Below are 12551 nucleotides of genomic sequence, written 5' to 3'. Positions count from 1 at the left end.
AGTTGTGAGTCGAGTCGGGGTAGACTGCTGCTGGCCTCAGGGTCCAGCCAGCCCAGGGCCCCTGCAGCTCACACGCCTGGCTGCAGCGGAGCACCCTGAGAGCTAGAACCTCCTGCTGAAACTATCTACTTCCAGCTGATGGCAGAACCTGAGGCTGCTGATGTCCGTCTTTCCCGACGGACTGATGTCCTGAGCTGTTGGGGGGGGAATGTCATGTGCCAAAATCAAAGGCTGATCTTATCGGAAGGCTCCTGGTTGGCATAAAACCCCTGGCCTCCTGGAGCAAAGTAGTTGCAGCTTTTCTACTTGCTGATGTACCCACATCTGAACTTTAGTTTCATCAGTCGTGCTGTCCTGAGACATCTTTATTGAAAGGTGCAGCACCTAAAGGCATATGCTAATCACATCCACTTCTGCTGGGTGTGACAGGACTGGCTTTGTCAGATACTGGGCATGAGTTTAAACCGTTTGTTGAAGAAGGAACATAAACCTGTCACTACCTATCCGTGTTGTCTCTTTACCAGTGGGCTGATGAAACAGGGTGTCACACAACAAAGCACCTCCAGGCAGGGCCCTGGAGTCGAGCTCTGCGATGCAGTTAGTGCCATTATAGGGTGGAACCAAGAAAGTGGGCTGCTATGTTTTCTCAGAAGAAAATCACAAACAAGATTGCCCTGTGCCCTGCAGACACCTGGCCGAGTGCATTTCTGTGTGCTCCGCAGATGTCTGGCCAGGTGCATTGCCGTGTGCCCACATACATACAGCTGGCTGGGTGCGCTGCTGCGCGCCCTGCAGACACACCTGGCCGGGTGCATTGCTTGCGCACCCTGTAGACGGACTGATGCCCTGTGCGCACTGACAGCAGTGGCCAAGGAGACCCGTAGCTACCTGGCGGGTCTCGTGCCGTTCTGAGCCTCTTCGGGCGGCGGGGTCAGCACCTCTCAGAGGAGCCTAGCTGGCACCTGAGGGGCTCAGACAAACGCGCTTTTTCGGGGAACGGCCCCGCAAACCGTGCGAGTGCAGGCTTCGCCGTCGCTTCACTTCCAGCGGGCAGCGCAGCGAGGGCGCTGTGGGGAGCGGCGCGCGCGGCCGGCAGAGGGCGCCGCCGCCCCGGGAACGCGCCCCCGCGCCGCAGCCATTTTCTCGCCCGCTAGAAGCACTGCGTCGCCGCCGCCGCCGCTGGACCGGCGGGGGCTGCCTGCCCCGGCAAGAGGGGCGTGAATGGAGCCTGCGAGGGCTGCCCTGAGGGGGGGACGGCTGCTCCCAGGTACTGCCGTGCTGGCTCGGTGCCGAGCCGTAAGTTTACCTTCCCATGCGTGAATAACGCCTTTGCCTCAGAGGTGCTGTCAGCAGGTGACATGGAAGCTCCTGGAAGCAAGTACCAGTTAATAACGGTTCAGCGAAGCGCTCTGCTGCTGGTCGCTCTAATCCTGTGTTTCAAACGTGTGTTTTGAAGCAAGTGCGGTACGCTGCTCTCCTTAAAAGCCTGGATCGTGTCTGAGGTTCACTGTAGAATGCCAGTTGTAGAAAGGAAAAGCGGGAATGAGTGAAATGGATGGGAAACGTTCCTAAGTAGCTTTATATATTTAAAGTGGAAATGGTCTTATCTTTGCAGGGTTTACAGGGTTCTAACAAGAGATTAAACAGAGATGACTACAGCAACTCTGTGTTACGGAAGTTCCTACTCTTAAACACTGAGAAATTAAATTGACTCCCCCCAAATCATGAGATTTGCTTTCTTTTTTTTTTTTTTAACTAGCAAATCTGGGATTCTTTTATCATCTTAAGTCTTGACCCTTTAACTCTCTTAAACTCTCGTTTCAACTTGCACCCCTCTATGAAGTGACAGTTGAGCAATTTCTGTATTACTATCATGGCTCCAGGAGGTGGAGCTTTAGAATAAACAAATACTGCAATACAGTAACATCGGCGGTGGCAATGCTATAGGTATCTCAGGCTAAAAGATTAGCATTCAAAAGTTTTTGCTCCTTCCAGGTCCAGAGTTGCAAAATACTATGACTTTCTACATGTTATAACAAGTTGAAGGTTAAATATCGTTTTTGAGCTGAACTGAACCTGTCAGAGATTCCAAGGCAAGTGTGTTCCTATCTTGTCAGGATATAAAGTAAGGAATGTGATGCACCAGATCGGCGGCGTCTCCTAGCCTCTAAAAACTCTGTGATCCTCCTCTTCACAATCCCCCAAATCACACAAACCATTGCAGCAAGACTGTGCAAGTGGCAGCAGTCTCATGAAATCAGTCTCAGTTTGAATAGCAAAAAGCTTTTCAACACAATCATCTGCTGCAAATAGGAAGGGAATGATCTGTTTTCTGTGCCCATAATGCTTAGGGAAGAGAATTAGGTAGTTAGATGACCATAGGGAAGAGCCAGGCCAGGCATCGGGGGCAGCTGTAAAGACAGTGCTGCGTTGGAATAGCTTGCCCAACTTTCTCAAAGCTGCTCTTCTCCTGTTCTTCCCGGTGATGGTATCCAGCCTTAGGGTTTGGGGTGGACTAGGTAACCTCCTCAGATGATTTCTACCTCCAGTCTTTCTTTTTTCCCTTGTAATTCTACATTTCTAGAAAGTTTCTCTTTCATTGGGCTAAAAATCCACTGGACTGGTTCCAGTCCAGTTGGTAGTAGGAAGGTATGCATTTGTATCTGCCCTGGTCTTGAAATTAAAATATATCAAATCTAGAATCTCAAATGTGAGGCTTGGGTACTGTATCTGGGTAGCTGAGGCTGACTTCTGCAAGGAGTTATCTGGCAAATGAGAAATGAAGTAGTCTTCTGTTTCCTTCTCCAGATAGTTTCTTTTTTATCTCTTGTTTTCATTACCTAAAGCTTTTTCCAGTCTAATTTCAGAAGAGAAGCGGTAAAGATCGGTTGGTTGAGATGTTCAAGACTATTCTACTCTGTAATGTACTTGCCTGCTAGAGCTTTTTTTTCCCTGCTGCTCATCATAAACTTTCTTTATTCCATTCCGTTTCCCCAAAATATACTTCAAGGCATCCTAATAATTCTTCTAACATGCATCTGTTTATAGTTGCCAAGTCTTTCCCTTTGGGGCCATGCCCCTCTAGTCATTCATGTTTACTCTATCTTTGCTCACAGATCAGTCCCAATGACATTGGGTGCTCTTTTCTCAATGTATAGTCCTGTGCTGCATTTTATTAACAACTTGTAAAGATACTAAGGAGACATGCTCGGTTCTCTGTCAAGGTAGGTGACTATGTGTGTGTGAGACAGAGAGAGACTCCTGCTTTCCACTGGAGTTAATAATCTTCCTGGGAGTCTTAGCAAGGAGTGGCTGTCCATGTTTACACGGGCCTCACTCCATCCAGTTACTGCACCCAGGATCTTGCCTTCAGATGTTATAACCCTGGGGCCTCCTTATACAAGAGCAGTCTCTGCATTTTCTTCGAGGAATGATTCATGTAAATTCCTGAGCAACCCTGAGAGTAACATGTTGACGCATGTCTTTTCCCTACTAAGGGGACTGCTCTGATCACTGGACTCCTAGGTGATACCCAAACTTGCTCTATTTTTCTGGACCCATACAACTTTGATTCTTTTCTTGAATAAGGGAGTTAAAGTCAGGTGGACAATACAAAACTGTTGATACTGGGCATTTCTGTTTGTGTAATACTGTAATTTACAACAAAATCTGTTTTAAACAACAAAAGAAATCCCTTGTTTTCTTGGTATTCTAGGAATATCAGAATACAGCTGCATCTCGCAGTGTCTTACCAGCTTTTTTTTATTTGTATTCTTTTGATTATTTATTCCTTTCTGCATTTCCCTTGACTTTCAACTTGGTCAAAGAGCTGTGCTCCGTGTACCAAAGGCCCTTCAGATCTCCTTCTGACTGCAGATCTTGGCTGTCTCGTTTAAATATATGTATCCAAAGGGGTCTGTGTGGGGCAAAGACTAGAACTGGTGCAGAGTCTCTGTTTAGAGGTCTGGCAGTACTGCTGTTAAAATACCCTTCAGCAAATGAATGTCTTGACTGTGTAGTTCTAAAGGGGGTTGTTTTCAAAACGTTGAGTTCTGCATTATGAAAGATTGCTGGACAGTGTTGGTTCACAGAACCCTTGTGCAGGCTTTCCCATCCAGAGTAAATATCTTCCACAGGCACATATAGCTGCTACCTTTTATTACCTCTGATTCCTGCATATGAATATAGGGAGGTACAACATTTGAGAGCTAGGTTATCCTATACTTGCTAAATAGCTGGCTTTTAAACATAAATATTTTCTTCCCATCCGTTTAAAATGGATACAGTGGACATTTTGCCTTTACATATTTTTAAGTACTTGCAGCATTTTTAAATGATGAAAGGAACTTTCAATTTAGTAGCGTAATGAAAAACATTAACCTAATTTTTGCTTTTTTCCTAATAGCTTTGTAAGAAGGTTAATACGTAGACATACTGTTTCTAGCGCTTAGCAATAAACTCTCAGGGGCTTCCAAAACAGGCTAGTCAACTTTTCTACGCTATAAACACCTAATTTCTCTCAGCTGGGGGTTTTGACTGTCAGCTGGTAGCAGTAGAAGCTCATCAGTCTAGCAGTATTGGATAGGCTAAAGAGGCTAGGTATTAGTGAGTGCTGCTGGGAGAGCATGGTTGGGGTGTGGGACTGTTGCTGTTTGTGTGTAGGTAATGGTTGCTTCTGCTAAGAGGAGCTCTTGTGTCAGTAACAAGCCAAGATGTGTTATACTTGGGGGTTATACTTGTAGGGGTGTATGAATAGTTTGCTTTCCTGACTTTTCCTAACAACTTCTCTTTGACCCTGCCCTGATTAGAGGAAACTAAATTAGTGTTTTTAGTTCATCAGAACATTCTTTTCCTGTTTTCACTGAAAAGAAAATGATGAGATGTGGTGCGTTAATAAAATGGCTGGCATACTGAACCAACAGATGAAAGACGTGAGTTTGGGAGGAGAGATGGGAAAGAGACTTCCTATATGAGAATACCTTATAGGCTTGGGGTGTAGTGTCTGGTGCCTTCTGACAAAGAAGGTTGTTTGTTTGTTTTGTTTTGTTTTAACCTAGGTTTCCTATCCTGGGCATTGTGGCACCCTGTGGGTAGTAAGAGGAAAGGGTTGTGGAGGTAGTTTAATGAAGAGCATCTGCTCTTCAGTGGAGTTGGGGGTGTCCCGAGGTTTAAAGAGGAAGGGGAGTAGAAATCCAGCTCTGAAATTACCACAGGAATTTGAGCTGAACTTTGAATAGTTTTGGATTCACTAGATCTGCTCTTTTCATATATCTTCAGATCACAAGAAACCAAAAGTGATTGTTTGGAAATGGGTAAAAAGAGAAGTGCTCATGCTATGTGTTAGCTCTTTGGACTTTAGCTACTTTCTTCTTTTAGGAAACTGAAATAGCTTATAGAGTGCAACGCCTTGAGGGAGCACTATGACTTTGATCAGCTTGTTTTAATGGGAGAAGGAAAGTAACTAATAATGCACTCCCAAACAGAAATATCTTTTCCTCGTGAGGCATCAAGAAACAATTATGTAGAGGTTTCACAGCCCCAGTGCAGGATTGTTGTGTTACCTCTCAGTCACACAGGAAATAAGGTATTAGGTAATGTCCTTGAGAAATGAAGCACAAGAAAGATATGAACCATATGTTTGCTGTGGAGCATCAAAAAATGTTCAAGTGCTGTGCAGGTGAACTGAAGGGTATAGGCAGATGGACAAATGAGGTCTCTTACATGAAGTCTGGTACATATATGCTCTCCAAAATAGCAGCTTAACAAGCATCTAAGCTCACGACAAGAGAACTAGAATGGCTGTATGGGGAGGAGAATTAAACTTCCCAGCTACCAGATGTGATCATGCAAGCTACTCTGTGAGCTCACTGGTTTTTGTTTCTCTGCATTGTTTCCTGGCCTAGGGGAGTGCTATACACTTTCTCATTTTCTAGGTGATATTTTGCTGTTAGAGGGGGCTCTGTTAGAGCTATGTTAGCTGTGACTTGGTTGGTTTTCAGTCTGCAGGAATAAATTACCGGATCTGGGTTTTTCTGGTTGAACTGTGAAAGAACACAGGGACAGTATCTTATCTGGGACAGCAGCAACCTGAGATTGTGTGTGCGTCCTAACACAAACTGGATGTGACCTGTGAACCTAAAAGGGACTTAGAGGGGAGTGCTGAATTCTTTTGCATGGGGTTAATTAACAAGTCTGAGAAAATCAGCCAGCCTTCCATGGCTGAAATGTTTCCCCCTATAGTACCTTCTGCAGAGATAAGTCTCTGGTGCCAGAGGTACCGTTCTGGAAGTAGTAGCAGACTGCTAGCTGCTGTAACTCACGTTCTTGTGCTGTGAGTGCTCTCAGTCTGAGAATAGAGCTGAACTGTGTGATCTGATAGTGCAAGGCCTTGTCTGTTTTTATTCAGCAGGTGTTTTTCACTTGTGCATGTCTAATATTTCTATTGGAAACTTGCAATCTGATTACAAGCATTATTTATCTGCATTTCCACTGTGCCACTTAAACTGGCACAGATATGTTAGAGTTTATCTTCTCCCATCTGACCACCTGGCATGGCGTGTGCTTTAGGTATGAATTTTGGGGAGAGTATGCTGCGATGTGGTCTTTCCCCCTCTCCCCATCCAGCCCTGAAATTACTTAGCATAGTAATTAGGCTGGAGAGGGCAAGGCAGTTAGCACAGGACAGATGCTAAGAGCAGTTGGCAGTAAACTAGTGTTTTGGATGATCTAAGGACAAAATCTGAAAGGTCAACCATAGCATCTTTGATCACACAAACTCACTGGAAGGACAGACTTGACAGGAATACAGGATTAAGCCTAACAATAAAGGTAGTTCTTAAAATGTTTTCTTCCTAGCAAGTTTCTCTAATGTGGAGCTCCAAGTCTTGTCATGTCTTAAGATGTGGGATTTCTCCCAGAAGCAAATGGAATCCACCTTTATACAAATGCATTTGAGAGAAGTGTAACTTTACATAGGGATCTTAACAGTGATAGCGTTTATTTGATGGAGAACTTGTCTGTTTGTAGCTGCACGGCCTCCCTTTTGCTGACTTGGGTCTTATAAGCAGCAATTCCAGTGTGTACTCCAGATGTACGTGTGTCTCTGGTACTTTCTAAGTTTGTGGGAAGACTGGGCGGTATTTTTTTAATTTGAACAGTATTATTTGAAGTGAAATAATTTTCCCAGAAGTGTAATTAGAAACCTGTAACACAGGAGAGAGGTAAGACAAAGGAAAAGGGAAACTGGGAAAGCAGAAGAAAAGGTACAGAGATATCAAATAGCTTGTGGTGGAATGAGAATCCAAACCTCTTACTCTTGGGTAGGTTAGAGTTGACTTCCCAGGAATCAAAGATGAAATACTGTTATAACGTTACCCTGTCCTTAGCTGTCAACTGACATGAGCCTATTCAGAGGACATAAATGTGTGTTGTTTGCTAATCTAAATCCACTGCAAATGGATGGAGGAGCTGGTTAGCTTCTTGTGTGAAAGGTTATTCTGTAGCTGAAATTGCTTTAGGTGGCTCAGCTGTATTTTGTCAATAAAATGTGCCATCAGTGAAGGAATTGGTAGTAAAGTAGCTTTCTGTGTGCTTGTAAATGGAGAGCATGTTTGCAGGACAGCAATAGAGTATTTGGTAGATGCAGTCAGCAATTGTATCATTACAAAGTCTATTTTCTGGAATTTAGAATTTGGATGTGTTTTAATTGCAATGGGCTGATATGTACAGCTTGGATGCAATTTTTCATCTGACTATTTGGCTAGTTTAAAGTGAACTCTGTGATGCATATGAGCTGCTAGGCTAGAGAGAGAGAGAATGTATATGTGTGTGTGTATATAAATATGTATAAATATATATTTTATATACATGTATATTATATTTAGGAATACACCTTGTAATATACTTCTGGTGAGATGTTGATTTTCTTGGGGGTGTGTTCTGGTGAGGTGCATGATGGCAAGTATTTTCCATTTTAGGTAGCTGAGATGGAAGGAAAAATCCTCTCACGTGGTGAACTTCTTACATGCTTCAGCAAGTTTGAGTGTTAGTTTCTGTCCGTAGCTTAAACATGTGGGCCTGGCTGATCCTTGGCGTAGCTCTGTTTCCTGGAAAGGGCGATTAAAAATAACTGATGCTAGTAATGCTATAGGCTGATGCCTTGCTTCTTTTTTCAGAAAGAGTGAGGAAGGATGTTATTAAACTTAAGAGATGGGGAATCAAGGATCTACATTTGTCTATTGATTCTGACACAGACTTCCTGTGTGACCCAGGGTAAGCTGTTTATTTTTTAGTCACCCACTTACTGCTTGTCCTATCTATTTAGACTACATTGACCAGGACCTAAAGTCTTCTGTGCACGGTATGTCTAGCACAGTAGGACCTGATCTTGCCTGGGGACTTCAGGTGTTACTAGAGAACAAGTAAAATCAAGAACAGTATTTCAACAGATCTTATCTGTCCCCATGAAGTATGATCCTGTTTGTAAAGACCTTGTTTATAAAGTTATGAGCAGTATGTTATAAAGTTATGAGCACATAGGATAAAAAAGGTAAAAAATTGTCACTTAAAGCTTCTGACTGGTCTTGATCAGATACATCATGTTAGCTGTTTCAACCCGTGAATGTGGTAAGGGGAACACTGCCTGAAATTGAAAATTGGCTTTTGAAATCATGCTGTACCACTAATCCTTCAGCAGTGTTTATGAAATGATGTCATTAGTTGATGGAAATATTAAATATACTCTAGCTGCGCCGTGTGAAAATTGGTAATGAGTCAGCTCAACAGTACATGTGTGTTTTTTACAAAGTATTTCAGAGTCACTCTTGGATACCTTTTTAATCATTCTGTAAAGAGTTCTGAGGGCCAACATCCCAGGGTGTTGGCCTGCAGAAAAATAAATGACAATTTTTTGCAGCTTGTTACCGTTTCAAGGCAAGTTTAAAAATCAGCTGAGGCTGCTGCCTTGCTGAGCTGCCACACACAGGGCACAGGGATAAGAAGATCTTGCTAGTTCTTTTCCACAGGAATACAGATGTGCTTTGGCTTTGTTGTGGTTCTGTTGATCATTTTTCTCTGCTGTAATATAATGGGGGGAGGGGGTTGGCTTCATGTTTGATCCCAATGGATATATTTGGCTGTGCATGAATATGCCATTACCACCTCTCGCTTTTTCTTCTCTTGCTGTCTCTGTCCAGAGCAGCAGCAACCCTGGCTAATCTGTAACACAATACTTGTTTATTCAGCCTTTTTTTAGACTTTTAACTTTTTATCAAAGAGTCCTGAACATGGACATACTCTGGGGTTTGTCATCCAAACAAGGTGGCTGTCTTCAAGTTGACATTTGAGTGTTGGTGGTGTCTTGTCTGATGATAAAAAGACAAGATAATAGAGCAGCTGTGTTACCTCACTGCAGGGAGGGGAGCAAAGGGTGTAATTGTGAAAGCTGCTTGGGGATCAAGTTATTTGTTTAATCCCAAGCAACTTAAAATAAAAATTCTGTTTAGGTTAAGGAAATGCTTCACGGAATGTGGAAAGACTAAAACACATCTAAATCATATTTTCTGCATGAACCTCAGCAAGAAAAAACAGACTATTTCTGTGCAGCTTGCATGCATAGTCCAACACGTTTCTGATGTGAAACGTACTTAGGTTTTCTTGTTGCAGTGGAGTGCGCTGCACTTGGCAGCTTAAGGACTGAAAGAATTAATATATTCAGTTTATATTCATGAAGTACCTGGCGGCCTCAGTCAGAGATCAGGGCTCTTTCATAGTAGATATTATGTAAGTTTCGAAAGGAATTGGGAAAAGCCTTTCTACCTCATTATTCAGTTTATCATTTTCCTATGGTTTAAAACCCAGACTGCTTCTCAAGAGTATGTGTTCATTGAAGGTTTACATCAAATGTGAATGATATTATACAAGAATATCAAATGAAAAACTAGTTTGATGTCAGTGGTTTTGACCAATGTAGAATCATTTGGCTTTTATAATAAAAGCAGCAGCTGACTTAGTACTCTGGTGGTTACTCAGAAAAAAAGAACATACTCCAGTAAAGATGGGGAGGAGCTTTGTAAGTAAATATTTCCTCATTCACAAAGCAAGCTGCTTAAGAAGCAGCGTGAGAGGAATGTACAGGATCTCCCAAAATATCTTAAGATATGTCTGCCTAATCTAGAGTGTACCGTGAGAATAATGATCAAATAACTGTGGGTAGAGTAACAAGCCAGTTTCTTCATTGTAGATGAAGCACCTAATTATCCACTAGAGGAGTGAGTCTAAGTGTTTCTGGAGAGCCAAAGGTGTCAGCTTAGTTTGAATCTGATGGGATGCTGCAAGGTTTATTGTAAACTGGTATGGAAGCATTGTGGCCAGGGAGGCCGTCATACCTTTCCTGAGACTTATGCATCTAACTGAGGGAACACCACTTGGAGTTCATGGCCTGTAATCTTGCTTTGAGATTGGCACTTCATTCCTCTTTGGTTTCAAAAACTGAATGTGGGTATAGTGCAGGGAGCGGGAGGAGATCTTGAAGGTTCTGTAATTGGCGAAAGAGCGAGCAAAAATGATGATTGTATCCAGGAAGTAGAAGAACTGGACTGAGGTTTCCCCAGCCTGAACAGATCAAAACCAAAGCCTCTGCCCTTTCAAGAAGCATGCTCTTCATTAAAGACTGAAGCCATTCTAACAGTTGGATTAGACTAGTTGTCCAGAAAGCAGGAAAAAAAAAACTCTTCCTCAGCCTTAGAGGTGTTCAAACCCTGATCTTACTGCTAGTGAAAGATTTGGAGCACTGGCTGGAGGCTGTTCTCAGTGCGTGAAGTTCTGAGACTGCTTTTCGAAAAGCATTCAAGAGCTTCTTGCTAGAGAGAGCCTGACCCTGGAGCATGTCTCTATAGCCTATGAAGAAAGAGGCTTTGACTTTAGCTTCTGTTTCTGTGGTGTTTTCTCCTATTAGGTGTCATTGGATAAAACAGGAGTTTAGGAGCCAGAGCTAGAACCTGGGGTTTGAGCATCTCAGATGAAGGTCCTTCTAGTTAAGTGCCTAGGGTAATCTCCCTCTGTGCAGAGAGTCTATGTGTTCTCTTCAGTCAAGTGAGCCTTTTTCTTTTAAATTTTGATAGAAGAGCTGAAGATCTACCAGATTAACTTGAAGCCTGGGTGATGCATTCAGTAGAAGAGAGCTGTGAATTTGAATCTCTTTGGTTTGATTCCACAGATGTGGATCTCGCTTTTTAGTGAGTGTATGCACTGCATGTTGTGTGGAGCCTTCGTAGTGTGTGTGTAGTTTACCTGGAAAACGCTTGCTGGGTCAAGCCTCATAAGTGGCATTTAAAGGTAACTTCTGCATTCAAGCCATTCCATTTTCACAGAAGCCTTAGCTCTCTTGATGCCTTAACTGGAGAAAGACCAAGCTGAAGAGTTGCGTTCTTATGCTATCTTCTGATCTAGCAGCAGCTGAAGTAACTATTACAACAGCTCATAAACTTTTAGTTTTTGGCTTCCAGGATCTGCGCATAATATGGAAAAGGCTGTGCCAGTCAGGGCTGTGACAGGTACTGGCATTCCTAAAGGCCAAAATAGAAGCTAAAGAAGATTATGTAGGTCGTCTTGGTTTTGCCATTTTTTTGGCAGCTGTGTAGTGTTTTCGGTGAATGTATTTTTCAACTTGAGCCATACTTATCTCTGTTAAGGGGAAGGGTACGTTGCTATGTATTGCACTGAGGCTACCATTCCTTAACCCATCTCCTGTATGGGCAAGGAGCGGAGTTGGGGGGCAGCCCCAAGTCCTTTCTGAACTCTGGCTTCTTAATGTCCTTGTTTAAGGGGCAAAACAAGGAATTTGATGAAGGTCTCTCATGCCATATAACAATATCACCCTGACCACTGAGTTGTTACTCTGTTGTTGGTGTGTGCGTGTTTTTTGATTTGTTTGTTTTTCTTTTCTTTCTTTTTTTTTTTTTAATACAAAAGAATCATGCAAGAATTTATGCAGTAGACTCCTTCTGTGATCTGGAAAGTGTTTTTTCAGCCTACTATTCAGGAAAGTCTTGCTGGTTTTCATTTGGCCTGGATAGAATGCGCTGTTAGGTGAAATTTCATACTATTGTGCTTGTGAAATAGACTTTTTTTTGGCTATTGCTGTTCCCGTTGTTCATTTCATTATAAAATCTGGATAAGCATACCTTTTGGTATAAATATTACTAAAGTTGGCAGTAATTGAAGGTGAAACTGGCAAATGTATCTATCAAGCTATTTCACAAAGTAGTCATTTATGAACATAGCTCTATTAATTTGTTTAGTCAGATGCAGAGAAGCAATAAAAGTGATTGACTAAAAACAATTAAAACAGTAAAAGTAAATCGTTTGTGTGCATTAAAACCTGCTGAGCCTGTCAAATGAAAATTGTAGGTTTAAATGTGAAAATTAAAGCTATTGATTTTAGCCAGTATGTGTGTGGCTATCAAATTCCTAATTTGTTTTAGTTTTGTTAGCTAAAAGTTCCTGAGACTAGAATAAAGGTAATCCTAAAATTTATTCCTGGAAAAGTGTAA

The 12551-nt window shown here is 42.5% G+C and overlaps 1 long non-coding RNA gene across 1 annotated transcript in view; it reads left to right on the top strand.

Annotated features, from left to right (window-relative positions):
• Window positions 1-1149: 1149 nt before the first annotated feature.
• LOC104153257 (uncharacterized) overlaps window positions 1150-12551 on the top strand; it is a 457768-nt gene continuing 446366 nt past the window's right edge. Inside the window, exon 1 of the long non-coding RNA XR_011144058.1 lies at window positions 1150-1267. This is a non-coding gene — a long non-coding RNA (uncharacterized lncRNA). The remainder of the gene's footprint in view (window positions 1268-12551) is intronic.

The sequence above is a fragment of the Struthio camelus genome, chromosome 14, assembly GCF_040807025.1.
Source record: "Struthio camelus isolate bStrCam1 chromosome 14, bStrCam1.hap1, whole genome shotgun sequence".
Classification (NCBI taxonomy): Eukaryota; Metazoa; Chordata; class Aves; order Struthioniformes; family Struthionidae; genus Struthio; species Struthio camelus.
The sequence above is the reverse complement of the archived record's forward strand: the minus strand, read 5'-3'. Positions and strand labels throughout refer to the sequence as shown.